The sequence below is a fragment of the Pagrus major genome, chromosome 4, assembly GCF_040436345.1.
Source record: "Pagrus major chromosome 4, Pma_NU_1.0".
NCBI lineage: Eukaryota > Metazoa > Chordata > Actinopteri > Spariformes > Sparidae > Pagrus > Pagrus major.
In genome coordinates this window covers 4,897,888-4,913,495 of record NC_133218.1, presented here as the reverse complement: position 1 = coordinate 4,913,495, position 15,608 = coordinate 4,897,888, and the positions used below count along the sequence as shown (strand labels likewise).

General features: G+C 37.9%; 1 protein-coding gene across 1 annotated transcript in view; it reads right to left on the bottom strand.

Moving 5' to 3' along the window:
- Positions 1 to 11,330, bottom strand: part of LOC140994995 (D-glucuronyl C5-epimerase B-like) — a 70,677-nt gene extending 59,347 nt beyond the window's left edge. The window contains exon 1 of the mRNA XM_073464873.1: positions 11,172 to 11,330. The gene's annotated coding sequence lies outside the window, so the exon portion shown is untranslated. The remainder of the gene's footprint in view (positions 1 to 11,171) is intronic.
- Positions 11,331 to 15,608: the final 4,278 nt, after the last annotated feature.

Below are 15,608 nucleotides of genomic sequence, written 5' to 3'. Positions count from 1 at the left end.
GGCTCCAAAGTATGCAGACATAAGCTGTCTGCATGTTGCCTTTGAAGCAGGCTGTGGTTGGCTGTACTGCGAGGGTCACAGGGCAGGGGTTTACAACAGCAGTGTCCCACAGAGAGCCTGTACTCATCCAACCTCCCCCTCAATCCACTGCCAAATATTATCACAGAATGAAGACTAGACAAGAAACATGCAGACTAACTGTTAACAAAAGCAGCCATAATGAATGGCTGTTGTTGTCTGTGTCCTCAGAACCAGAACTTATTTTATAAAATGAAGGTCTACTGGTTATCAAGAAGTTGATTACATTGACTTTGTTAGGACTGCAGTGGTATACAGGTTTTTAGGGTATACCGTGGTATTAAAATTGATGGTTATCATACCATGTGCATTTGTTTATCTAAGGTTTTGAATTCTACTGTACTAGTGTTATTAAGAATATATATATGTTCTGTGTATATCAAGGTTCAAGTCTGTCACAGGACATTATCTTTGTAAAAATTATAATCAAGCATTTGTTCAACCAACCAGCTTCCGTGCACATGTGTAAATATGGTGAAGCACTGAAAGGACAGATAAGTGGTCAAGTGGAACAGTGAGATCAGTTGTGGCATGTCCTCCTAAATCACACCGGGAAAGTCAGCACGTTTCCATTGGTTGGGATCCATGGTGTAGTCTTCTGTGTCTATCCACCAAATTACACAAGCTACAATGCAATTATAAAACAATTAATTCTGTATATTGATCAACATCTTTGACTATTTATAAGTGATTTGTGTTTTTCCTCACTGTGTGACTACTTATGTCTTTCAAGACATAGCTTATCCGTAATGATCCATAATTAATATAAACAAATGAGTTTACTTCCAGAGCCATGAACACGAAACCAAAACTCAAGGAGTAGCCTAGCTTAGAATGTAAACACGACACACATGTTGTAAATTTGTTATGTATGTATGATGTTGTTATGCACCATCCAATTGGTTCCACTTTCAGGAACATACTGCATGGTTTTACATGATTTCTACAGGTTATCATGATGTTGAGAAATGGGTGTTAAATTTCCAATTATTGACATTTCTGCATCGAGAAAAAACTGCTTTATAATAAGTGATTTTTTCCCACAACTGTTGAGTCACAGCATTAATTTATTAACCTGTGGTCTAATCCTAATCTGACACAGTTATCTTGAAAAGCAAAAAGACCATGTAGTCTAATCCTGGAATTAATACAATCAAAACTTCACCTGACAAACCCTTTCTTTGTTTATAATATTGAAACCTTGCGCAATCAACAATGGACTTCATCAAAAAAACAAATGATCCTCCATCCGTTTGCTCATTAACACCAATATTAAATAGGTACTTATCAGAGAGACTGTAACAGTTTTAGTGATCTGGTGTTTGTACTTCAGGAGTTTAGGCTTTAAGAAGTGTCATGTAGCCAAAATAAAGCAGCCCTTTGTCAATTAGCCTATTATAAAGCAAAGAGAAAAACTGTCTGAGACGGTCTGAAACCGAGACAAAAATCTCAGCTTGAGCTACAGCAGTGGGGCAGAGAGAAAGTGACTATTGGCCACCTGTAGGAGAGACATCAATGACATTTTCTGCAGGAAGAAGGTTGAACAGCTTGAGGTCAGCAACTTCCACAGTAGCTTTTAACTATTCTTTGAAACGGGTGCTATTCTAAAGGAAAACAACTTAACCAACACATACTGCATTCTTCTTTTCATTTTCTCCTCTGTTGCCATTGTGCTCTTAACATTTGCTCCTCTACACATAAAATATTTTCTTTGTAGGAGTTGTGAGGCTGTATGTGGTGTATTATATTCAATGTAGCACTGTTTTTTCAATGAAAGCACTGATGTCAAAAGAAAGGGAAAGTTAACACCCAGCTGATCCAAGCTGGGAGTGGTGCAGTGCCTATCACAAGAGAAAACATCAGGGAAAGTACAGGCACTGGACTGAACAATTTGCATTAGAGACTTATTTTATCCTTATTCTATGATTATATTCTAATTATTTACATACATTTTGTCTCTACATGTATGTAAATTCTAACATATACCTGTTCTTCGCAGGAGATTTAATCTAAAATAAGACAATTTTATATAGGCTATAAAATAAAAGAATGCAATCTTTGTTAATGCTTTGACAATTGTTTTATTTTTACAAACATTTAAGCCTTTGAAACTAATTTGGTAAAAATTACTTCAAACTGCATTGTTGCTCCAAACATCCTATAGATGACACTTTTCTCCATCTGACTGGCTATTTAAAAACTCCCTGGAAAGGTCATCAAGAGGACTTAAGAGAACCAGATGGGTCAAACCCCTGCTGGGTCAAATAAAACATGCAAACAAAGGTCCTTGGTGTAAAGTGGATATAAAATTGGCTGTTTTATCAATCCCCTAAACAGGCCATTCAAGTTAATCATGGCAATTAAGGGTCTCAAAGGAACAACTAAAGCCCTTTTCACACATGCAATTCGACCCTGAATTTTGCAGACATTACCCGGAGGAGCAGTATGTGTGAACGCAAATGTCCGAAATCAGTTGGCCCGTACATTAAACAAACTTCAACCTGCCATCTCCCTAGAACAAAGGCTGTGTATCCATCTGAGCCCATGAGAGAATAGAGCTGGTCATTGTACAGAGAATTCACAGCAAGAGAGTTGGCATGATGATGATATTGATGATGTTACTTTGTACTCTGTTGCTTTCCTGTATGGCAAGCAGAAGCGTCCACGTACATGTGGTATAGGTAAACACACCCTAACCCTCCTGCTTGCCCTACCAAGGCGTCACCCCTAACCTAAACCAAACAGAGTATTTCCAGTAGGTGATAACGTGTCTGACATGGACTATCTCCTGTTTGCAACATGTGTGAAAGTGCAGGTTCACATGTGAAAGCGACTTCATACAAGACAGCAGGTTTGAGGATGGTGGGCTGTGAGGAGCAGGAAAAATGGCTAATTTAAAGAGGATTTTCTGGTCAACTTCAGCCAGAAAAGAAGCTTCAACAGTAGAACTGCCATCTGCCATCTTAGTCACAAACAACCAACATCTGATAATCTCTCTCCTGCCACTAGGTGTGGGCAATATGGATCGAATCTTATGTTGGCAATATGCGATTTATATCACAATAGTGATCACTGTATATCAAGATATTCAGGATCATTCCCATTTCCAGTTTTTACCCCAAAGCCCCCTTGCCCTTCAGAACAGAGATACACCGGGTGGTGGTTAAAATCTCCCCCAAAATCTCCTCCAACCTAAACCTCGGCATGAAGGGTAGGGCTAAGTGGTCGAGGAAAGGAGTGTCTTATGACTAGGCTATGTCTATAGGACATATTCTGGCAATTTAATCGAGAAAATAATAAAATAAACAGATGGGAATGTCTGTTTTTGGCTAATCCTATGAGTGAAGTGCGTGACAAATCAACTTCATCACACTGATGCAAAGATCCCCTCCACCCAATATTGCAATAAAGCACTCCAGCTTGCTGATTTGCAACACTGCCCACAATGGCCTAATAAAAAGATATTAAAAAGGTATAACCACTTTGGTAGAAAGGTTATAGAAAAATCTGTGCTGGATGAAAAATCTCCATTGTCTCATTGTAGGTGTTTCTGCTCAATATTTCTGCCATCTTAAGAAAAGAAGTGAGTCACTTTTGGCCAAGATTATTAACTAAGTGTGTGACAGCATATGATAGCATATAGATCTTTAAAGCTCATAAATGTAACACAGTAAGGATGGTTTCGACTTAAAACTGAATGTGGAGGACACTAGAAAGGATAATTTATGATATTTAAATATCTTTTGCTAATAATTAGTCAACATTATCTCTTTTTGGTCTGCTGGTAGAAAACAGATGGGAAAGCCTCTAGAGTGTGAGAAAAGACTCAGCCTCCTGCAGACCTTTCCTTTAAAGCCTAATTAAGATGATAAACACACTCCAAAAAGAGGTCTTGTAAACACATGTTGCATTTGCCTTCTATTCTAAGCTAAGAATAAAATGTTTCATCACCCAAATGTATAATTAGATGATAATAATAGACGTAAAATTACATTTTTTTTAAGGCCTAGCATAATTTGAAAAATAAAGAAAAATCACAAAATAAGGCAGTAGAAACTGTATCAGCTGGCATCTTATCCCACTCGTAGTTGCAGCCAAGCATGAAATATGATAAGTAATACTACATCAGCTGGCAGAAGCAGGGGAGGATTCATACAGCAGCTGGACTGTGAACCTCAAATCAATTGTTGCTCAAAAGAAATGTTTTAACCCAAGTGCCACACAGTGACTAATTCTTTAGAAAATCGTGGTTCAGGCAGATGACTGTCATGCACACATTAAAATACTGATTGTAATCAAGCCTGGACTGAGATCTTTCTGCTGTTGATTCTTGGCGAGGCAGACATGTTTCGACTTGGTAAAAACCTTAGACAGTGTAATAATAGGGAGTAATATTCCTTTATAGGCAACTGCATAATTCAGAGAGCCAGTGGATCAAAGACAACTAGCACTGGTCTCAGGTTTAAGGCTAGTAATTACTACATTGTACACAGCAAAGGACTGGACATGCTACAAGTTGCAGATCTGGTTTCTTCTTTGCTCCCACTCTGCAGTACAAGAGCTGCATAAAAGGGGGAAAATGACTAGAGTTCAATATATAACACTGTTACCAATTGACAGCTTTCTGTCCTGTGCTCCTCAATGTTTTAAACAGACCACGCAGTCGGAGAAAAGAAGAGAGAACTCCAGTCACAAGGACACTTGACTGTTTCATGCAGGCTGGCGAAATGTGCTGATTAAGGGCACTCATCAGAGCAGAGACTCAAATGGCTTTGGAAGGACATACATCAACAATAAATCAAAGAGCAGCGACATAAAGCTGCACTCTGCCAAATTCAGCAGATATCACCAGATAGACTACCATGATTAATATTTACTGGAGGTGACAAACTGAAATGTGTAATATGGGTTCAACTACGACGCCTGTGACATCTCAAATACCCCAGAATCATGAGAATTTCTTTCAGAAGCATTTTCCGGTTATGGGTATCAGTGTTTGTTGTGTCCCATTGCTGATAAAATGAATTAAATCTAAAAATGCAATACTTTGGTCTGTTGCAGGATCCTCTCTCTTTGTGTAGTCACCACTGTTGTCTCACTCAATGTCCCACCCACAACACGATCTGATTAGTTACACGTCACAATAGCCCAGCAAAACTGAATAATCTGAATCTGCATAGTAACTAGTAACTAAAGATATTGAATAAATGTCGAGGAGTTGTATAGTATAAAGTAGCAGAAAATTAAAATGTACCTATAATAATCAGTATTGGTATTGTCCCTGAAAAAAACAATATAGGTAAATCCCTAAGATAAAAAAAGAACAAATCTGTAACTGTACATCAAACTAACCGTAACAAATCTATATCTAAATCTATAATCTATATGGCACAGGTTGTTTTTTTTTTTTAAATGTAGCCTTTATTTTCCCCTGAAAGTAACTATTTCCAGTTGAGAAGCCTGATATAGTAAGACTGGAACCAAAGCTCATCAAATTCTTTCCAAAGAGTCATACAGGATCCTGAAGTGTCTGAACAATCACTAAATCCTCGGCTACCATCACAGCCAAGTTCCTCCAATACTTAATAGATTCTGATGTCTTTCAGTTAGAGGTTGACTGATTAACTAAAAAGCAAGATGCTCATAGATCAGAGCTGCATCTATAGGGCGTCAATGTGTATGTAAAGGAAAAAGCCTGAACTGAAAAACTGTGTGTTTAATACACAAACAAAAAATTGTACCAAAATTAGTGTTGAAATCATAAAATAATAAAGTATATGGAACAAAGCTGTAGTGTTAAAGTGGATTACAACAACATTTTGCTGCTGGTGTTTTCTGCTGGAGGAGGAACAATTTGCACCACAGCAGGAAATAGCCTTAATACATCTAAGAAGAGCTGTTGATCAATACCAGTGACTAAAGGATTACTTTGCCAGGTGCTGAGACTTATGGATTTTAAAGGTACTTGTTTGGGTCTAAATAGGTTTCATTCAGACTCTCCTCTCTTCTTCATAAAGTATTAGAAAAGTATCATCTATTCCACAGTGTTCATTTATGCAATATTTCACAGTGTGAAATCGGAGTGTTATACTCTGTCTTCTTTAGGCATTTCTATAAACTCTTTGTTCTGATTAGCTGACTGCCTAATTAGCAAGCTGCCAACTTCTGCCTGTGTTATTGCAATCTGCCACCACTCAAAAATAGTACAAATACACACTCTATGGAACAAGGTTTTGTGTGCAAGTCTTTGTTAGCACACTTCTAGACGCCCTCGCTGGCAATGAAACCATAAACCATATATGACTTTTTCCATCAATTCTCATTATTCTGTTTTCTGTATTATATAAATGTTCTCACCAGCTTGTACACATCAGTGCACCAATTAGCTTGAAGCAGCTTCAGTCAGTCAAGTAGTTTAAATATAGGTCTGCAAAACCAAGCTTTAAAAAGATGTAGGGCTGCAACTAACTATTATTTTCATCATCAATTAATCTGCCCATTATTTTCTCAATTAAGCGATTCATTGTTTAGTCAAAAGATATGAAAAGTGCTCATCACAGTTTCCCAAAGTTAAAGTGTAATCTTCAGATTGCTTCTTTTGTCCAACAGACCCAAAGACTCCTTCATTTATGGTCATAAGTGAGAAAGAAAAGCAGCAAATCCTCACATTTAAGAAGTGGCAACCAGCAAATATTTGACATTTTTGTTTGAAAAATGACTGAAGTGATTAATGGATTATTAAAATAGTTGTATATTATTTTTCTTTCGATCGACTCACCGATTAATCGAGTAATATTGCAGCTCCGAAAAAGATGCATGGAGACAAGCAATTAATAAACTTATTTTTACTCATTTACTGCATAAAACTAACAGCAAATTCATACCAGATTAGATTCTCGTAACCTTGACAACAACAACTTTGATGTAACAAAAGTTACTAAGAGGTGAAGGTGATGTAAAACATTAAGAGTCGGCATCATATGATCACACATACCGAAAATATCACATAAACTGTGTCTTCACCATATATACACATGAAATAAGTCAAGTATTTGTATAGCGCAATCCACAACAAAAGTCATCTCGTGACACTTTCCAAATTGAGCAGGTCTAGACCATACTCCTTAATTCATTTATTTACAGAGACCCAACATTTCATATTCATTCCAATTTATTCATTCACTATCTGTAGTCAGGGTATCAGGTGAGTGGTGGGGTACACCCTGGACAGTTTATCACAGGGCTGAGTAATAGAGACACACCATTCACAAGCATATTCACACCTACAGACATTTGACCAATTAACCTAACCTGCATGTCTTTTGGATTGTGGGAGGAAGCCGGACTACCCGGAGAGAACCCATGCAGGCCCGGGGGAGTTCATGCAAACTCTGCACAGAAATTCCCTGCCCTAGCTCGGTCTCGAAACCAGGACCTTCTCGCTGTATTTGAAGTGTTTCATTTCAGAGTGTGAATATCTGCAGAATGTGTGTACGGGTGTGCATTTTATATGTGAAGCCTCAAATGTGAAAATAAGTGTAAAGATTATGTGGATGTAGGAGACAAAGAGAGTGTGCCAGAGATATACCTATCAAGGTGAAAATATTTCTGCAAAAACACACATTATTATATGCACACTGTACCATGTAAAATATGACTATAGATCATTGTTTATGTCTGGATGGATGTGTGGCAGCCTGCAAAAAATTTACTAATAGCACCACAATATGAAGATTAATATTAAACATAAATACATGAAAATACATTTCTTGTCCATACAATGAAAACTATCGCTCTTTGCTTGTGTGTGTCTTCCTCCTCACTTTCCACTCGGGGAAAACCTACTTTGCATCTGCTTCACTCCACTGCCTTTCTGGTTCATGTGTAAATTCAGAGCACCAAATGACACCACACCGTGCCCAACGGCAAGTTTTAAAGATGGTAGCCAGGCTGGCTGCCAGGGATCAATGTTGGTTGCCAAAGTTGAAACAACAGCTGCCATCATGTCATAGGTTACAACTGGAGCAATGAATGTTCTGGATGATGACAACACATACTTCAGTTTAACATTTTATGAGGCCTATTTGCACTTCTTGGACTTTGAATCACAACTTACGGTCTTCCTCAATATTTCCAAGGTCAGGAATAAACTTTTACACGTAAATTTAACTCAAAAAGGAGAGTCCAATCCAAATAAAAATACATATTGGTCCTTTTACGTACAGTGCTATTTATCTATCTAGATTGTTTTGCTGTGAGATGCCATGTTTTGGAGACATCGTCTATAGAGCTGTCTGCCTTTTTTCTTTTTAATGGAACTAGATGACACTTGGCTTGTGGTGTTTAAAGCACCAAAAAAATACATTGGAAAAACTCAACAGCAATGTCTCTTTCCTGAAATCATGCCCCAGTTACTCATGATAATTCACAGACTAGGTAGAAAACTACACACCCACGCTGGGAGGTTCATAGACATTTTAACAAAAAAAAAAATGTGTTAACAGCATCAAACAGATGAAACTAAATGATTGATGTGGTCAAAACTTGGAAGCTGGTAGTGTTGAGCCTTTACATGTTGAAATAGCCTCAATGTATAAGCAAAAACCCAGGTGGGCCAATCAGGTTGTGCTTACTCTGATGATAAGTGCAACACAGTTCAGAAATGTGACCAAATTATGGCTTGTACATGACAATTTCTATAGTCAGAGTATCAACCTAAGTCAATTGATCATAATCAAATTATGTTTGTGCATAGACACATACTGAGGCATGTTTAAGAGAAAAGTAGGCATGTGATTAGAGAAATGGAATTTGACAAACATTTTAAACATGTTTCAGCTGGCTCTTCAGCAAAATGTGAAGCATTCAAGGTATTTGGTAATCACCCACTGAAATAAATAAAAAAAACTTGCTATAGCCTGTGGCGTAGTTAGAAATTCAAGTCATAGCAGTTTGACAAAGATGAAAGACCTTGTGTAGAAAAATTCAACTTTACAATTTGGAACTAGACTCATTCACTCGACTTTGTTTGAGGTTATTTGTTGAATCAAGGACACAAAATGAGCCACAGACAATTCTTAATACTGTTTGTTGTGAGGAATTCACAGATTCAGAGATCTTACACAAAGCAAGGTGCAGACCAGCAAAGACATAGGCACTGCAAGACAATAAAAAAATGAAAAATCATACACTATTTCTGTTGCCACCAAATGAATTCAGCTACACAGCATCTATCAAAAAAAGCTTTTATGGGAATAAGCATGGTATATGGCAAAATGAGGTATGTGGCCTATGTAAATTACAGTACAGAATTATATCAGTGTATGTTTGGGCTAATTTAGAAATGGAGACATGTTGATTTTTCAACTGACAAAAAGGTCCAAGTCAGTACATCTCAGTCACAAGATGTACAAAAAATATCAACTGAACGATCAGTTTCATTGTTCCATGCTTGTAAAAGAAATTACTATCAGCCAATATATTCTTTTCAGCTTTTTTAAACTCCCAAATTTACAATATTTGTGCCATAAAAATGCACAAGAACACCTGTATCCATCTAGCATAATATTAAGCAGTTGCAAATGTTCAAATAATTTTCTCTGTACAAAAGCATGATGATGTGCCAAACTGTTTATTGCCCAGTTGTGGCTTTTTCCTCTCATTCCCTTTAAGCCTGTTGTAATGAACGTCAGAGCTCCTTCAGCAAATACACTGACACAACCAAGGTGCACCACTGAACGCTGCAAGAGAGCCTTCCACCCACTGGTCGTTAGTAAAACAATGTACACTCTCTCTGCTGGACACTGAAATGGGAGTATTATCACATATCTCAAATTCCTATTACAACTATTTTCAATTAGATTTTCTACTTTCATTTGGGTTGGGTTTTTTTTTTTCCTACAATGGCACATTACAGTTTATTCATTGCTTATAATTTCAAACATTGTAACTAATACCACACACTGTCATTGAAGGTTTTTATTTGAATTTGGTATGTTTGTACATGTACAAACTACAGATGTACATATAGAACATTTAAACTAAATCATTTCCTATTTAACCAAGGAAGCCAAGCATCATATGCAAGAAAAACTTCTATCGGCAAAAATACAGTTGTACCGTAACTTCTTTGGTGGACATTTAAGAGGATATGGGCATACAGGAAAAATGTCAGTATCATGAAAATAATCTCCTGCCAACTACAGCTGATGCTTCACAATGCACACACACAATGCAACAGCTGTGAAGGACTAGTATGGATATTAAGGGTGGTACTGACCTCCAAAAGTAAAGCTAGTGTCACTGCATCTCTGATTGCTGTCTTCCCAGAAGCACAATTGCACAAACGTGGTACTTTAGCTTCAGTCTGTAATAACAGGACAGCTCCAAAAATGTGTGCCGCGTGGAGGTGGAAGTAAAACATCTCTGAGGATGGAGAAGTTACTGCACATCAGAAAGAGACACTATCCGTTTAGACACCAGAGGAAACTAGCAATGAAACGCAGCACTTCTGTCAAAATATCTTGCATGTAACAACATGATTTTACAAGAAACCATCTGCCACAGATGACTGGACGCTAGCTAACCAGTGCCACAAGTTAAGTTTGTCAGTTTCTGGTCCATTCACAAAAAAAAAGAGCCAGCTGTCATGGCTTCCTCGCGTAGCCACCTCATCCCAACCTCTCCGAGAGGACAACAATGTAAAACGCTGATATTTTTGTATTAAGCTGGCAGGCGACTTAGTCAGCTAGCTAGTGAGCCAGCCAACAGCTACTTTACACTAAGCAGATGTATCGTTAGCATACAAGCTAACATGGGGTATGCATTCCAGAGACAGACAGTCAACAGTGAGCTTTGAAGTTCCTGCATTCCCCCTCTGGTTCAGTTAACACAACCCGATAAGCTCAAGGTTGTATTAAAGACTTAGCGGTAAAGTGTTTCACGATGGGAAGGTGTGACAAGAGAGGAAACTAACACAGGCGGGATTTAAATGTTGCTTTGCTGATGTGAAACTGAACTGAAAATATCAGCTAGCACTGCATATGAGTGTCTGGACAGAGGGAGCCAACAAGACGTAACGTTAGCAACCTTACCTGCGGAATTAAAGGTGTCGTGCAGAGTCGGAGTTTGTTCAGGAAGAGCGGCAAGAGTTGTTTTCGGTTGGTCGGGCAGTTTAAAAGACTCCCGTTTCACCTCAGGCTGAATAAGGGTTCAACCAAAGAGACTGACTGACTGTGCTGCCTCCCAGCCACAACAGCAACTGAATGCACTTTAAGATCTGCCTCTCACTGGGAAGGATCTTCAGCATCGCGAGAAAGGACGAGAGCTCCGCGATATCTACGAGCCAATCAAATTATCCGGCTGGAGACAAGCATTTGTTTTGTTGGTGCTTTTTGGGAAAGGCTTTTAATTTGGTAAAGTTGGTGCATTGTAAAATAAAATAAAATAAGATAAGATAAAATTATGAAATTAAGAAGACTGTTTGTATAAAATCATATATCATATCATATTCACCTGTGTTGAGCTTGCCAAAATGCTATTTTAAAAACATTTTAAAGAAACACAGCAACTATAGAAAAATATCTATCCATTTAAATAATCTCAACCTAATTTTTTTCATATGGGAACATATGGGAACAGGGAATTTACATTATAATAAACAGCACAACTTTAAAAAGATAACAAGGGAACAATATATAATCAATATATCTACAGATGTAATTTAGTCACAAGCACCAATGTATTAGTCAAAAGTACAATAACTAAAACCATACTAGAGTGCATACTTACAGAAGTGAACTTCAGGATCTGTTGTAAATTATTCCACTAAAATGGAGATCTTAAATCTTAAATTAGACTTTCCAATCACAATATTTACTGTTGGAGACTGTACCTGAAGCCAGTCTGCTGATCGTGATCGTATTATATCAGTTTGTGTCCATGCATTTTTATTTTAATGTATGTAGAATTTTCTTAATCTTGTGTCAAAACCCTTTTTCAAAACAAATTTTCTTTTGTTGTGAGTTAAATAATATGGCAGATACAGGGGCGCACCCAAGGGATGCCTAGGGGTGCCAAATGTTACTTGGATTCCACATACCCTTAACTGACTGACTTTCTGCACAAAGCCTTGCTCCTCTTGTACAGATTCTGAAAAATATTTAATAATTAGGGATAATAGATATTTAAAGAGCATTTTTACCTTTACAAAAAATAAAACTGCATTGAAGATTATAAGAATTCCTTAATTAAATTGTAATTGTTTGTCACTAGAAACTAGGCTGACCCATGGCCCCACTTTGGGCAGTCATGGTATAGAATATGTGATTGTATGAATCGACTGCAAGGGTAAAAACACTTAGAGATTAACATTTAATTAGTTCATGAAAACAATTATTTCTGTAATTTTTTTAGTAATTTTCTTTCTTATGGCTCTTTGGGAGGCATCACATATCCAGCATTCTGACATTATTTTCTGCATTGCTTTACATCTCACTTCTATTTCTCACCATAATGCATTATTCACTCTGTTCAGGCCCTGTTCTTTGTATATCTCCAACTGAAAAGACTCACCATGTCAAGCCTGATTCCAATATGTCAAGGAAGTGTTTGATAAACCAAGGTCGTTCATTCCACCATGCTGATTAATTTTAAATCCTGCAAAGAGAGGCGATACCTGTGGCAGGGATAGAAGGTTCTCACAAAAACAAACCTGTCAAGAAGCAGCATTGCTTCTTTTATGATTTCAGTGAATGAAATACGTCTTTTCAAAATTGCCATTGTTCGGAAAGTAATAGCAGTATATTATAGATTGCAGTTAATGTGTGATTTTGATTCCTGTCTTGTAATTCCTGTGCAGAATTTCCTTGTTGTACAAATTTTTGTGTGGGCTTCCTTGCAGTGTTTTATTTTCTCTTTCCACAGACTGTATGCTTATGCTTACTCGTCTTTGTTTGGCTTTGCTGTCCTTGTTTTAGCTCTGTGTCTATGTGTTTCTTCCTGTACATTTGTTCCTTGGCACTGTGTGTAAGAAGACCGACAGCCAATGGAAACTGGATTCAAATGGCAAATTCGGCTGATTCCAGTGGAGAATAATGTATCCTTTGTTCTGATTTTAAATGTGAAATCGGCCCTGTGACAGACTGGTGACCAGCCCAGAATCTCCTTTCCCTCTTATCCACTGTGTCCTACAGCTCCCTTCAACCCTGGCAAAGGAACACTAGGATAAATGCACCTGTCCCAAGTTATTGAGAATGAATAAGGCACTGCAGTATTTTTGACAGGAGTGAGGAAACACTGGTGAAATGCTGAAATGTGTTAGATAAAGTGCAATTTCAAGCCTTTCTTTGAGGTCTAATGTCTTTTGCATGAGGCTGGATGAGGGTATTTCAGCACAGACTTAAATAAAAGAGACATTCCCCGCTCTACAGTACACATGCTGATGCCAAACCTCATGAAACACACCATGCAAATGAATAAAGGAAGATGATATCATCACAGGCAAAAAGACCTCAGGGTACAGCATGTGCATGATGCAAGACGGCAACATCTTGCCTTTGAAAAAGCTGCGTAAGAGTTCTCACACTTTCACTTTGAGTTGACTGCCAGTAATGCTGTCACAGAAGCTGCAGAGGTCCTGGTCGAGGATGCTCATTAAAACCAATATGTATAGATTCACAGCCTGCTGGTGGTCTTATGGGGATAGTTTACGGCCGAAGCTGCAAGCTTCTCTTCTTTTTGTATTCCATATGCACTGCAAAAGAAATAGCTGACACTGCAATCAAACTGAAACTCTTAGTATCGTGTACAGTGATGAGCCTTTAGCCATATGACGGCATGGCTCCAGGCAGGGCATTGTCTGTCTGTTGGTTGGTCTGGATATGAATATCTCAACAGTGACTGGCTGCATTACCATTTCCATTTTGTGCAGAGACATTCATGGTCTGTTCATCCCTGATGCTCTGGTAATGAGACATTCAAGTTGTTCTGATTAAACTTTAGGCTGTACAAAGCATTTGACCTATCTGATATCATTTTTAAGCATAAACATGTAAATATATATCTGGTGTTTTATCAGAGGACCTGATTGTACATCTTCACTATGTATCACATGTTTATTTTACATGCTGAGTAACTTTCCCTCCACAATATTCCATGATATATGATGGTTTATTTTACCTTACTGATCCTGTTATGGTGTACTGGGTGGTTGAGAATATATTATACATATGTTCACATACAGTTGTTCACCTTGACCAAAGACGAAGAGGTTCTGAAAGACAAGATTTAAGTCCAGTGTGATACAGTGATTTGTGATACAAACAACCAAGCAGACAGAGCCTGCAAAGGGCAGTGTGTGCATCCTACAGGCATGAGCAACACGAGACATAAAGGGATAAAAGGAGTAAAAAGGGAGCATAGAAGCAGAGTCCACCGATCAAAGGCAGATCTCTTCATGAGTGATTCATCTCTGCCTTGGTAGCATGTCTGAAGAAAGGCATGTGCCCAGAATGTCACATGGAGGTAATAAATGTTCATAGGAACATTATCTATAATTTTTCATTTGTATTTCTGTCCATCATCGAGTATAAATCATTTTTGGGGATGTGTGCACTTTTGTAATTTTTTTTATCTGCTGACATTCGTGGTCCCTAGAAGATGAATTTTTATCACTTTTGTGATCCCTTAGCTTTCCTCGAGTGCCACCAGGAGGTCAAATTTTCCACTTATTGAGTAAAATATCTCAACTGGAACACCCTGCCTACCCGGCTGCCATTGCGCCCCGACCCTGGATAAGTGTAAGACAATGGATGAATGGATGGACCACGACACCTACTAGATGGATCGGCACCAAAATTTGTGCAGACGTTCATGATCCCCAGATGATGAATCCTGATGGCTTTGGTGCGACCACAGTGTTTTGTGTCAAATCTCTTGACAACTATAGAAAGGATTGCCATTGATAGTCAGTGTCCCCCTCAAGATGAACCGGAATGACTCAGGTGCTCCCCTACATTTTCGCCGAAAACCATCCTCAGGTCAAATGTTTTATTTGTCTGCCCTTGTATACTTGCAAAAGAGTTTGTGTTTAGTGCTTAAAAGCAAATGTAAGCATGCTAACACACTGAACTAAGATGGTGCACGAGGTAATCATTATACCTGTTAAACATGAGCAATGTTAACACTGTCATTATGAATATGTTGGCATTGTAAGCCTTATAGAGCCTGCAGTGCTTTAAACTCTTTTATTATTCTTTAAAGTCCGATATGAACTCAAAAATGTGATGATCAACATTTAAGTGATTTAAGTTCATGTGTTTCTTAATGCAGAAATATTCTTAGAGGTGGATTTTTCATAATTTTCCATTCTTTTTTTAATGTTGTTCTTCTATAAGTCTTCTCATATTCCTGCATTAGAAAAACAAGGAAACCCCAGGTGATAATTTATTCCTAAAGCATTCTGTGAAACTGAGAGGAATGTGTTATGTGGAGCTTTATTTTCACTGTGAAGTATTGTGCAGTGATTATTT